Raw genomic sequence first — 12903 nt, forward strand, 5'->3', positions numbered from 1 at the left:
CACAGGGAAATCTACTCAATATTCTGTAATAACCTATATGGGAAAAGAATCTGAAAAAGAATGGATATATGTATATGTATAACTGAATCACTTTGCCTGAAACTAACACAACACTGTAAGCTAACTATATACTCCAATAAAATTTTTAAAAAATGAAAAAAAAATTTTTTAAAGAGGTCTCAAATGGCCTATAGTAAAGAAACTGACTACTTTTGTTCACTATTTTACTGTTCTGTTTTGGAACCCTACCAGTCCCCAAACCTACCTAATGATTCTTTTTCTTCTAGAACATATATTTAAGTGCTGAGTGACACTAGTGTTCTACAGAACTCATTTTCAAAAATTTTGATACTAAATATCTGGGGAAATGGGGTGTGATAACCTGAGAAAGGAGATACCTTGCAGCCCTACAAACATTTTTCTTTTAATTCTTCTAAGATCACAGACTACTCTGGGAGTCTCCCTTTTTTTTTTTTTTTTTTTTTTTTTTTTCCTTTTGGCCACACCTGCAACATGAAGAAATTCCTGGGCCAGGGATCAAACCCTTACCACAGCAGTGACCTGACCCACAGCAATGGCTATGCTGGATCCTTAACCCACTGAGCCATCAGGAAACTCCTCCCTTATTTTGCTTTATCCTAAGAGGAATACTATAAAATTTTTTTTCCTACCTTGAGAACAACAAAAATTCTAAGACTACACTCCAACAAAAATAACACTTGAATTAACTTCTAATTTCCTTGCCCAAAGCGGCCCAACATTTTCACAGATGTATTTCCTTTCCAAAAAAAAAAAAAAAGTAGGAGAGCCTCTTTATCCCTACTCTCATATCTTTTTAATCTTTCAATTTACCATTTTCTATTCTTCCATATGTGATTTTCCTTTTACTGGCCCACTTTTGTGCAATATACCTGTCCTCTTTATTTCTCCCAGGTCCCTGTTGAAATTACTGTCTTGAGCCTTCACGCTCTCATTATGATCACAGAATGTGTATGATGTAGGTGGCAGCAAGATGACAGACAGGAGGAGCACATGGTGCAGTTTCCCCATTCTGACCCTAGTGGACACTCCCCATCCTCCAAAGCACTCCTTCCGACTAAACCCACAGTACTCTCACAGCTATTTCCAACCTCCTGAAATGAAGCTGATTTACAGACAGACTCTTTAGTTCCCATTTGCCTTCTTTAGGTTCTATGGGCTGAAATGTGAGGGAATATACTAGCAAACACAACTTACAGGTAAGAAAAGAACCACAGATGGTCTTGAAGGCTGGAGGGTGTCTTGTTGCACATCTATGAATCTGGGTTTTAAAAGTCAGTTCCTGCCTCAGAAGTGCCTGAGACACAACACAGGCCCTTCCCAAAATATCAGTACCACAACCAGGAACATTTGTACAGTTAACACACATAAGGATGAATAAAAACAACAAGGATAAACTTCAAAACAACCTTGAAATATTTTACCTTCCAGAAGGTTTTCCTCCACCCTAACTGAATGTTTTCACTAAGTATGTATTTCATTATGATTTCTTCCTGAGTTGGATTTCATCTAAATACGGTTATCCATTGTTAATTAAAGAAAGCCAACTGGCCAAAATGCTTTAAGAGCAAGCATTTTAAAATAATTAATATCTGTCTCTGTTCAACAAAAAATGTGGAGTGCAACAGCATGAAGGAAAATATAAGACTCATTCAATGATGGAACATAATAAGCTAATTAAGATAAGTAAAAAAACCTGTTTACTTAGTAGCTGCCAAATTCTATAAGGAAAATAACTGTTGGTGTAATTATGCAGTTTTGTATCTCATTAGTTACCATAGTGGAAGATTATGTATTGTGCAACAATGATATCTGTTGAACCAATGAAAACTAAAGCTACTGTCAAAATTGTGTTTATACGTCCCTTTAGAACAGGACATCATTTTTTCCCTTTTAAAACCAAGATGTACCCACAAGAGTCCCCAAAACAGACTCTATATTCAAATTACAAACTACTTGATCAGAGTTTCTTTAAGCTGTGAAACCGGAGAAACAGTAGTAGTTTTTGATTCAGCAAAAAGCATCACATCCTGCCCCATCAAGATGCCAAGAAACAACTCTAGAAACTAAAGAAAGGGAAAGTTTACTTAAAAAAAAAAAAAGAGCAATTTCTAAACTACAATTTACTTCTTCTGCTTTTTCCATCTCAATATTAAACCCTATTTATCATGTAGACAAAAACCCATTACCATATAACAATAAAGTGAAACTTCAATCCTCAGCTCCTCAGCCTGGGTACCTAAAACTGTCTCCCCAACACCGTGAAGTTTAAATATAATCTTAATACTGAAATCATCTGATATTCAATTCTCGTAACTAAGCAGTAAAAACACTACCACTTACAAAACCAACTCCAGATGACATTTTTGTGGGAGTTCCCCCCAAAAGCCTGAATTCTTCATAGTTCTGCTAAATATACTAGTCATGCCTTAACACAGCTTGAACAAAACAAAGCTTAGCTTCTGTCTCATACTGCTACTGGGATGAACATCAAACTGAGCTTCTCAGCCACAGTGCCCATGTCTTATATTTCAACCATATTTTGGCCTCCAAATCTAATTCCTATCTTCCTTGGGTTTGGAACTTAAATTATAATCTACAGTATCATTATATTTACTTCCTGTCAGCACTTCAAATCCTCTGTTGAACAAAACCCAGAATAAATAATATTTTATTCACCTTTGTGTCTTCAGTATTTAATGCAGTGACTGGTACATAACTTTTTTTTTTTTGGCCATACCTGCACATGCCGAAATTCCTGGACCAAGGGTGGAATCTGCACCATAGCAGCAACCAGAGCTGCTTAACTGACAATGCCAGATCCTTAAACTTCTGAGCCACCAGGAAACTTCCTTAACTTCTTAACTTGTGTTTACTGACTTGAAGGCTATTGCCCCAGCCCAGTTCTAGCTCCATACAATACCTATGTTAAATGACCATAGCAAATCTTAGCAATATTATTTATTGACATGGATCAGAAGCTACATGCCCTGAGCTGGTGTTCTTGACAATGTTTCTGTCAATGAACAAAGGAACATCAAAACTTTTTATTTATTTATGTCTTTTTTGTCTTTTCTAGGGCCGCACCTGCGGCATATGGAGGTTCTCAGACTAGGGGTCCAATCAGAGCTGTAGCTACCAGCCTACGCCACAGCTACAGCATGCCAGATCCAAACCACATCTGCGACCTACACCACAGCTCATGGTAACGCCACACCACAGATCTTTAACGCCAGATCCTTAACCCACTGAGCGAGGCCAGAAATGGAACCCACAACCTCATGGTTCCTAGTCGGATTCGTTTCCGCAGTGCCACGACAGGAACTTCCAAAACTTTTAAAAATTGTTTTGTTCCTTGAATCTTTTCAAAGGAAACAAAATAATCATTTAATTTTTATATAATAAATATAAAAATTCAAGTAGATGAAAGAGATTTTCAGATTTCAATTTGAATCATCAGTATTTTTACTCGCTTTTCTGTTTATTTTCACTTTCCAGAATTTTTTCTCTGGGGTAGGTTACAAAGAAACCTATTAAAATCCTTCCAAAATAATTTAGTATTTATAAAAACCTATCTCAGTAATCACAGCAGACCTGTATCATTCTAATTCTGCACATGGCAAGGAACAGTATATCTCTATACTATAATCCTGTTTGGACAAGATTATGAGTCCAGTGACTATATTTTAATTATGACTCATTCAGGCAAGCTAAGACATACTACTAAACAAAAAGTAAACTGCTGACTTAGAGGTGTGATGATACAAAACACAATATATTCTGCCAAATAATACTGTTTCCCTCTTCAGCATCAAAAGGCAATGAGGATCGAGCCTGGTCACTTTAAAGACAGACCTCTTCACCCCACATTTTGTGCTGCCAAAAAAAAAAAAAAAAAAAAAAGGTGGAGTTCCTGTTATGGCTCAGCAGTAACCGAACCTGACTAGTATCCATGAGGATGAGGGTCTGATCCCTGGCCTTGCTCAGTGGGTTAAGGATCCTGCGTTACCGTGAGCTGTGGTGTAGGTCACAGATGTGACTAGGATCCTGTGTTGCTGTGGTGTAGGCTGGCAGCTGCAGCTCTGATTCAACCCCAGCCTGGGAACTTCCATATACCACACATGCGGCCCTAAAAGAGCAAAAAAAAAAAGTTAAAAACTTTAAGTGTTCAATCTAAATATCTACCCAACTGAGGCAAATCAGTCAAACTATTCAGTATTGAGGCTAATAAACAAAAGACTATAACATCTGCAAATCAGCCACAAAAATTTATTCAATCATCTTTCCTGAACACAAACAATGGAGACAACGTTCAAGAACAATATAAGAGATAAAGACAGGAGTTAGGAGTTCCCATCATGGCGCAGTGGTTAACGAATCCGACTAGGAACCATGAGGTTGCGGGTTCGGTCCCTGCCCTTGCTCAGTGGGTTAACGATCCGGCGTTGCCGTGAGCTGTGGTGTAGGTTGCAGACGTGGCTCGGATCCCGCGTTGCTGTGGCTCTGGCGTAGGCCAGTGGCTACAGCTCTGATTCGACCCCTAGCCTGGGAACCTCCATATGCCGCAGGAGCGGCCCAAAGAAATAGCAAAAAGACAAAAAAAAAAAAAAAAAAAAAAAGACAGGAGTTAAATAGATAATATTCGTATATGTTAAACTAACACAAGTTAATTCTGCACACTTCACTACTCTTCTCAGCCACTGAAAGCACAAAACAGAAGCAGAGTTTTCTATTCCAAAAGCTGTTTAGGGAGGATTTGTCCATATTTAACCAAATATCTGCTTACTGGTGGGAAAAAATCTCTGTTCACCAGCCAAGGAACTTTGGAGAATAAGAGCTGCATATGGCATATCCCCTCTACGGCCTCCTAATTCCATACCAGTTTGTAGTTATTCTTGTACTACAAGAGTATCGGTTTCAGAATATAAGCCTCATAAGCCCCCAGGAAAGCCACTCTAATGGAACTGTTCCAGAGAGTTTCACATTAGTTCCATAAAGAACCTAAGAGGCCCAGTCACTGACAAGAGTGAACAGTAGCTGCTCTATTGGTTTCCGTCTCTGACCTATAAAGAGCAAAGCCTGGAGCTGTCTGTAATCCATAATCCATTTTAATATTCTGTTAGAATATTACAAAAATGTGGCTTTCACCAAAGGCAATGGCATGAAGGTGAAATTAGGATTCTCAGTTACTAATCCTGTGTAAAATTTGTTTTAATTCTCAACAAAGTAGGGGAAATTCTCCCTTTTTCTCCCCTAAATAAAAAAAGCAGTGGTTAGACCCACAACACTTATGACAGGCTATACAACAGACTGTCTTAATAATCCTTCAGATAAATAACAAGCAGTAGGCTATTCTTCTCTATAACACTGAAGCAAGTAATCGGTTGGCTCCATTATTTTGGCACCTATTTCTTAAAGTTTGCTATAGATACTGGTTCCAAAACTAAGGCACCGTGTAAAAACCTATGTATCAAACTGATGGATTCTAATTTCAGAGATAATCATCCAATTTAAAACTCTTGGGAGTTCCTGTCATGGCGCAGCAGAAACGAACCCAACTAGGAACCATGAGGTTGTGGGTTCGATCCCTGGCCTCATTCAGTGGGTTAAGGAGCGTGAGCTGTGGTGCAGGTCACAGACACGGCTCGGATCTGGTGTTGCTGTGGCTGTGGCTGTGGTGTAGACCAGCAGCTGTAGCTCCAATTAGATCCCTAGCCTGGGAACCTCCATGTGCCACAGGTGCAGCCCTAAAAAAACAAAACAAAACAAAACACTTCTTTTATACAAGGTTCAAGTGTGTTAGGTGATTTGGCCAAGGTCACATGGCCTAGAGTAGAGTCAGGACAAGGACTGGAGTCTCCTGACTCTAGTCTCATGTTCTTTATGACCACGGAAACTAGACAATTGAGAGACAGCCCTACTATTCATCAGTGCTAAGTGCAGTGGGCACTTTTCCTATCCATCTGTCTTCTAAAAGATACAATCTCTCTCTGTTCTGCACAATAGCCTATGTGGAAACAGAGCACGTATGAGCTAAATCACTATCCAAGGGTCATTTTAACAAGCATTATGCAACACTGAGGCACAATGCCCATATTAAATAAGCAGCAAAACACAACCAAATAAAGGTTTTATTTAAGCCAAATGATAGGTATATGTCCCCAATTCATCCTTCAACAAAAAGGCTTCTTGAGGGCAGAAATTATTTCTTCTTAATCTCTGTATCTTTTGGAGCATTATCTTCAAAAAATTTTGCTCATATATCCCTTAAAATAAAATTGAGGGGAGGGGAAGAAAGGTCTTTCCTTGAATGTTTTTAAGTTGATACTGAAAATTTTTTATCAAAAGTTTAAATCATAGCAAAGACTGTATTTCTCTTTATGGATCAACATAAGCCAATTTAAAACTGACATCTTAAAAAAAAAATACACCACTAATTTAATACATATAATGAAATCTAAACACCCGAGCAATTTGATACCCACCATCCTCCATTTTAAAACTGTAAGAGAAAAATTTTTTTAATTAAAAAAATAAAACTATAAGAGAATCTTAATTTCCTTAATGAAACATTATATTATTTCTTTTTCTCCTTGGAATTATATTTCTATTCTTCTTCGTCCACAATATTTTAATTTCTTTGACCATATTTTGCTGTGACAAAAATATGAGTACTATTTTTTATTTATTTAAATTATTTATTTTGGATTGAGATCCTGTTACTGTTATTAGTAGCTATAACTGGTGAACAATGCAAATATATTAAAAATTGTAATAAGTAACCATAAAAAGTAATTTCCTTTTTTTGGAGATATAGATCTTAATAAGATATATGAAGAAAAGCATATACCTTGATAAAGGGAAGTTTCACACTGGATACCAGCATCTCAACTATCCCTTTGTCGGAACCCTGGACGACTTTTTTTTTAGGGCCGCGCCTGTGGCAATATAGAAGTTCCCAGGCTAGGGATTCGATTGGAGCTGGAGCTGCAACTGCTGGCCTACACCACGGCCACAGCAACTTGGGATCTGAGTGGCATCTGCGACCTACACCACAGCTCAAGGCAACACCAGATCCTTAACCCACTGAGCGGGGCCAGGGATCAAATCCAAGTCCAGTCATAAATACTAGTTGGGTTCATTACCACTGAGCCACAATGGGAACTCCCCTGAAGGATCTTATACCTCAGAAGAATGTACAACTATGAGATTCAAGATGAGTGAAAGGTATGGCCTTTTCTTTTGTCAACCGTAAACAGTCAGAACTAAAGGGAGAGTAGGAAAATAGAGTCAGGATTACGCCAGTGTTATCTTCAGAAGAATCAATTTCAAGAAACAGTATAAATGGAGGTTGAGAACTCTCAAAACAATTGAGCCTAGATACCTTCAGACATTTGAAAATCACTGCTCTAAAGCACCCAGCTGGGTTCGTTTATTAGAATTCAATAAAATGACAACCATGCCAGATAGGAAACCATTCTATGTATGTTACATGCCATTAGGTAAGTCTTCCCCTATTTCTTGTACACTTACTTAAATAAGACTAGTCTTATTCAGATATGGCAATATGATTTATTTTTAAAATGTACATATAGCTCAGTCTGCCAAAGAATAATTGATCAAGAGAGCTACCATCTTCGTATACTTCTATACGTATTGTGACTTTTACACCACAAACACAGAGATTATCATTGAGAAAAACTAGGTTTATCATGCAAATATGAAAGAAATAATTATGTCATTGATGAAAATTTTTGACATTTTTATGAAAACCAAATTGACTTACTTTCTTAAATTAATAAAAATACTTTTTAATTCTACAGATATAAATCCTATTTAAACTTTTCTTATATTTCATTATAAGACAGATTTCTCAAGATCTATGAGGCAAGCATCCAAGACAGAATGACAAGAACTTTAGCCTACTGAACTTAACAGGTCAGAACCTTCTTTGTTTAAAATACTTCTTGATTTCTCTCTGTTAATAAATTTGTCTGGAATCTAAGAGGTGGTAATTCCATCCTTATCTGATCTGCTTTTACATCTTCTCTGCCCACTAGGGTTACAGGGCACTGAGTAGCTACCAGGCTTAAGTGTGACAAAGTCACTTCCTTCTCCCACTAATCTTTTGCCTCACTTGGAGCTCAAAATATAAGTAACCTGGGAGTTCCCGTCACGGCTCAGTGGTTAGCAAATCTGACTAGGAACCATGAGGTTGCGGGTTTGATCCCTGGCCTTGCTCAGTGGGTTAAGGATCCCGCGTTGCCGTGAGCTGTGGTGTAGGTCGCAGATGTGGCTCGGATCCCGAGTTGCTATGGCTCTGGTGTAGGCCGGCGGCTACGGCTCCGATTCGACCCCTAGCCTGGGAACCTCCACATGCTGCAAGTGTGGCCCAAGAAATGGCAAAAAGACAAAAAAAAAAAAAAAAAAAAATATATATATATATATATATATATATATAAATAAAAGTAACCTTTATTTTTAATTTATTTATTTATTTATTTTTGTCGTTTTGTCTTTTGTTGTTGTTGCTATTTCTTGGGCCGCTCCCGCGGCATATGGAGGTTCCCAGGCTAGGGGTTGAATCGGAGCTGTAGCCACCGGCCTACGCCAGAGCCACAGCAACTCAGGATCCAAGCCGCGTCTGCAACCTACACCACAGCTCTCGGCAATGCCGGATCGTTAACCCACTGAGCAAGGGCAGGGATCGAACCCGCAACCTCATGGTTCCTAGTCGGATTCATTAACCACTGCGCCACGACAGGAACTCCATAAGTAACCCTTATGCATGTTCCATCACATCAGGCAAAACAGGTACAGCCCCAAACCACAACTCAATTTAATAAGAAGTTAGGAATACATTCTTTTGAGATACAGGTCACATATTACAAAATTCATCCTTTTAAAATATATGATCCAATGGTTTTTAGTATATTCAGAAAATTGTGCAGCTATCATCACTGTCTACTTTCAGAGTATTTTCATCACCCCCCAAAGAAGTTCTATATCTATTAGCAGACACTCTCCATTCCCTCCTCTCTCATCCCCCTGTATCTCCTGGCAATCACTAAACTACCTTCTGTCTCTATAGATTTGCCTATTCTGGACATTTCATATAAGTAGAATCACATAATTCATGGCCTTTTGTGCCTGGCTTCTTTCACTTAGCAAAATGTTTTCGAGCTTCATCCACGTTGTTGTGTTATCAGTACTTCATTACTTTTTATTGGCTGAAATATATTCCATAATATGGAAATACCCCATTTTATCTGTCCACTAATCAGGTGATGGGCATTCGGGTTCTTTCTACTTTTTGCTATTATGAACAATGCTGCTATGAACATTTGTGTACATGTTTTCATGTGAACATATGTTTCAGATTTCTCCAGTATATTCACAGGAGTAGAATTGCTTGGTCATATGGTAACTCTATGTTTAACTATTTAAGAAACTGCCAAATTGTTTTCCAAAGTAGCTATACCTTTTTGTATTCCCACCAGCAATGAATGAGGGTTCCAACTTAGAAAATAAATTTTCTTTTCCAAAATCTCTTTCTTTACAAGCTTTCTGTCTTCTTTAAAAAATGAGCATGAGGAAAATAAACTCTTTTTTCACAATCCATTGTGGGTTTTAACAACTAGCTGATTTTATGAAAACATATTCTCTGTGAAGAATATAAGAATTAAAAGAGAATTTAAATGGTATGGCTATAAAATATTGACCAACACTTTAGAATATTCACATCTAAATGAGTACCATGCCTCATTTAATTACTTAAGGAGATTATAAACCCATTCTATCTTCGGAAACTCCTTTTTTGAAATTACTTTCAAAGCCAGTTCATAAAGGTAGGTAAAATCAGTGTTATGATACCATATAGCCATAACTTTTTCCTGTTAAAAAAACATACTATCCATGTTTGTTTTACAGACATGAGTCCAAATGACTCCTGGCCACTTCCACAAATCCAACATAGCCCTTAAACGGGGGCGGGGGGAGGGAAGGAGGAAGAAAAGAGAAAGAAGAGAAGAAAAGAAAAAAGTTTTTTTCCCTACCACTAAAATATTCTTCAAAATGGAGTTTTAAAAATGGATCTTGTATTATACTACAATTATATAAGATACCATCATTAGGGGAAGCTGGGGAAAAGGCACACGGTACTCTAGGTACTATTCTGCATTTTCTTGTGAGTCTGTAATTATTTTAAAATAAAAAGGTTTTAAAATACAGATATTAAAAGGGGGCAGAATTTCAAAAGAAAAATGGGAAAAGAATGGAAAATACTCCCAGTGGGTAAAAAAGGAAAATATAATTCACATTACGAATCACAACGAGCCCAGCTAAGCCACAAAGTTCATTCGTGGGTACAGTGGAATGAATGTAAGGCAGAAAAGGTAACAGAAGTCAGACTGCAGAACATCCCGAATGTCAGCGTAAAGACTTTGGAACTTACTTTGTATAGAATGGGGTAAACTTGGAGGATATTTTTTTAACGGATGAGAAAAATCAAAACAGGACTTCTGAAGGATTAATAAGGCAGTAATATAAAGGACAGACTAGAGGGAAGGCAGAAAGACCAGTTACTATTGCAATAGCCCAGGCATGGTGAAGTGTCAAGGGCTGGCCATGGAACTGGACCATATGGGACTTAATGACTTAATACTCTGGAATTGTCTATAAGGAGCCCAAATTTAGCATTCACTGTAAGCTCTATATCATGTTTACAATAAAGAAATCTCTTTTCTGAATCACTGAAAGGGAAAGTTAACTTTTCAATCTTCAGCAGGCTTAATAAGAATAAAGTTGAAAAAGCAGAAACAGCTCTGCTCATACCCAACAAAACAAAACAGACTGCATAGAAAGAAGATGGTCTTTCTATAGTCTAGAAGATAGTCTTCTAGTCTTGGACTGTGAGCAAAAAACATTAGAGGTTCTCTTGCACTTTGGGAGAAACTTCCTGCAAAGACCACAGGCTATTAGCTGTATCTGCCTGCTACAGGTAGAAAGATTCATTGGAATATCAAATTTCTAGTCAAACAGCTCACCAAGGTTCTGAACAAACAGTTCTGTACCTCCAATGTCATACTTTCAGAAAGCAATCATTTCCAGAAGATTTAAGATACTCACTGCTGAAATGCAGGAGGATCCAGCGCTTTACTGTGGGCCAAACAGAACAACTGACTGTTTATTGAGGGGCCACTATGTACTAGACACCAGTGACAAAGAGATGACTAAAAGAGAAGCCTTGCTTTCAAAGAAGCCAGTCTAGTGGGAAAAATACACACAAAAAGTAACTAATAAAGGGGTAAATGCTATTGTAGAGGTCTGTAAGAGAATAATAATAATCACAGCTAATGTTTATGAGGTACTTAGCACGTACAGGCTCTATTCAAAGCATTTTCCCTGTATTAATTCACTTACTCCTCACAATAAGAGTAAATATTATTTCCTCTTTATAGATTGGAGGCACAGATAGGTTAAACAGTTTTATCCCAGCTCTACAGCTACATTATTAAGCAAGGCAGACTGACTCAGGGATTTTAACTACCTACTATATGGCCTCTTAAAAGGACCAATTAATGTTGCATGGAAAGGCAGTTAAGACTAAAGAAAGGAAAAAGAGTAGATAAACACAGTTGTCAACATGTCCACCCACCACTGTCGAGGAGTTTAGGGTGGAGCTTTCGGTGCTTATTCACAGGGAGTGGTTGGGACGACAGCACCCTAAGCAAAAGGTATGAAGGAGTAGCAGTCACAGGAAAGGGACAGAGTTATTTATGCGAGTTGAGAATGCCTGATGCAGCCTAACCTGCTGACAGTGTAGGACTCACAGGTGCCAGGACCAAGAGACGACAAGGCTGCAAAACTGTAAATCAACTATACTCTAATAAAAAAACTACATTAAAAAAAGGAACAGATGCCTATGAATCAGCAATATGGTTAGAGAGTCAACTAAAGCCTTTGAGATCCTTTCTCTCTTGCTCCTCTTTAAAAGTAACCACCATTCCGGCTGCTATGAGTATAGTTCCCTTTTGTTTGTTTTTAATCCCTATATAAACAGAATAATACAAAAATATTTATTACTAAAAAAGAAAAAGAAAAAAAGAGAAGACTGTGGGGTCGTGGGCCTTGCAGGTTCACTTGTCAGGTAAGAGGGATGCATCTGAGACCTTTACTGACGAGTCATATGAGCAGACCTGCCTTCAATACAGATAAATCTAGATGAAAGGTGGAAGGTGGCCTGGAGGCCAGGAGACCAATTAGGAAGTTACACAACAATTCTGTCATGAAATGATAAGGAGTGGATGAATGCAAACAGATGCTTCTGAAGTAGAATCAGCAGTACCTGATGACTAATTGCAGGTGGTAAATAAGGAAGAGAAGGCAGACCAGAAAAGCCATTCCTCAGGTTCTTATTCTAGGCAGAACAGGGCAAAAGTAAGATCAAATTTTAAGAGAAATAGCAATTACTACTACTACTAATAAAGTAAGTCCTATTATTATCACCCTTTCAAAAATGAAGAAGTTGAGGCTTCAAGAAAATAATTCATTTATTTAAGGCCACAGACATTAAGCATTGAAGCCAGAGAAAGCCATAGAATTCAGAGAGAGTTTTTGGTATCTGGGGGGTATCCAAATGTGGATCTCTAGTAGGCAGCTGACTATCTTTGTATGGACCTCAGGAAAGCTGAGAGTCCAAGAGAAATGGAATTACAATAGCAACACAATTAGACCATTATTATTGTTCCCATTACTAGTATTTATTAAGCATTTGCTGTAAATGAGACACTGTTTAAATGTTTTATATAACATTACTTCATCTCATCGACATGGTTCCAAGAAAGAAACAGAAACAGAAATGAA

The 12903-nt window shown here is 37.9% G+C and overlaps 1 protein-coding gene and 1 long non-coding RNA gene across 27 annotated transcripts in view; both read right to left on the reverse strand.

Moving 5' to 3' along the window:
• The window catches only part of SIK3 (SIK family kinase 3), a 293253-nt gene that overhangs the window by 191606 nt on the left and 88744 nt on the right, over nt 1–12903 (reverse strand). Inside the window, exon 1 of one of the 26 annotated variants that reach the window (XM_084976162.1) lies at nt 853–951. The exons of 23 other annotated variants lie outside the window; for them this stretch is intronic. The gene's annotated coding sequence lies outside the window, so the exon portion shown is untranslated. Of the gene's footprint in view, nt 1–852; nt 952–12903 lie in introns of those variants that run through there. 2 more of the 26 variants (XM_084976161.1, XM_084976153.1) reach the window with 2 other exon arrangements.
• LOC146399873 (uncharacterized) lies at nt 417–4658 on the reverse strand. The gene is made up of 2 exons (XR_014815387.1): nt 4161–4658; nt 417–3238 (listed from the first exon to the last, which is right to left on the reverse strand). It is a non-coding gene; the product is annotated as an uncharacterized LOC146399873 (long non-coding RNA).

Source organism: Sus scrofa, chromosome 9 (genome assembly GCF_054392235.1).
Source record: "Sus scrofa isolate SSC_HxYL_T2T_F1_AM1 chromosome 9, Sscrofa_HxYL_maternal_Yorkshire_Landrace_v2.0, whole genome shotgun sequence".
Taxonomy (NCBI): domain Eukaryota; kingdom Metazoa; phylum Chordata; class Mammalia; order Artiodactyla; family Suidae; genus Sus; species Sus scrofa.